We start from the raw sequence: 603 nt of genomic DNA on the forward strand, positions 1-603 counted from the left end.
TTTTTCCCATTTGTCATTTTGTTCTTTTTCATTGAAAAAAAAACAATGCTCTTAGTTGATATCTTTCAAGTCAATGCATCGATAATAGTAAATATTTTGACTGTAATTTCGATTGAATCAACATGTCGCAAAAAAATTACTTTCTGAACACAAAACAAAATTATGATCAATCAAGTTTGTGCAATGCAGAAGGGAAAAAATTAATCTACAAGTATTCAATTTTAAGGAAATTTAAAAAGCGCTGAAATGTTTCCCTCTATTTTCTCTGCAAAACCTATATCTAAACTTTGAAAGACATTTAAAGCAATACTTTAATAATTTCAGGTTAAAAGAAATCATTTCAATGTTATTGAATCAGGAAAAAGAACTGCATACAAAAGTTACCCCCCTCCCCTATTTAATCAGTTTTATAAATAACTTCGAAATAAATTCTGTACTGCATTATATCACCTCCTCTCTTTCCCTTTGTTCCAGGTGCATTTAAAATTTAAGACAGAAAGGAAGTTTTAACAGAATCTGTTAACTTGATTTTTTTGCAAGTTTTTCCGAACAAAACCTTTCTCTGACTCTGTTAAAAATGCTTTCGTTTTCATAATGTATTTA

Source organism: Uloborus diversus, chromosome 4, assembly GCF_026930045.1.
Source record: "Uloborus diversus isolate 005 chromosome 4, Udiv.v.3.1, whole genome shotgun sequence".
Lineage (NCBI taxonomy): Eukaryota > Metazoa > Arthropoda > Arachnida > Araneae > Uloboridae > Uloborus > Uloborus diversus.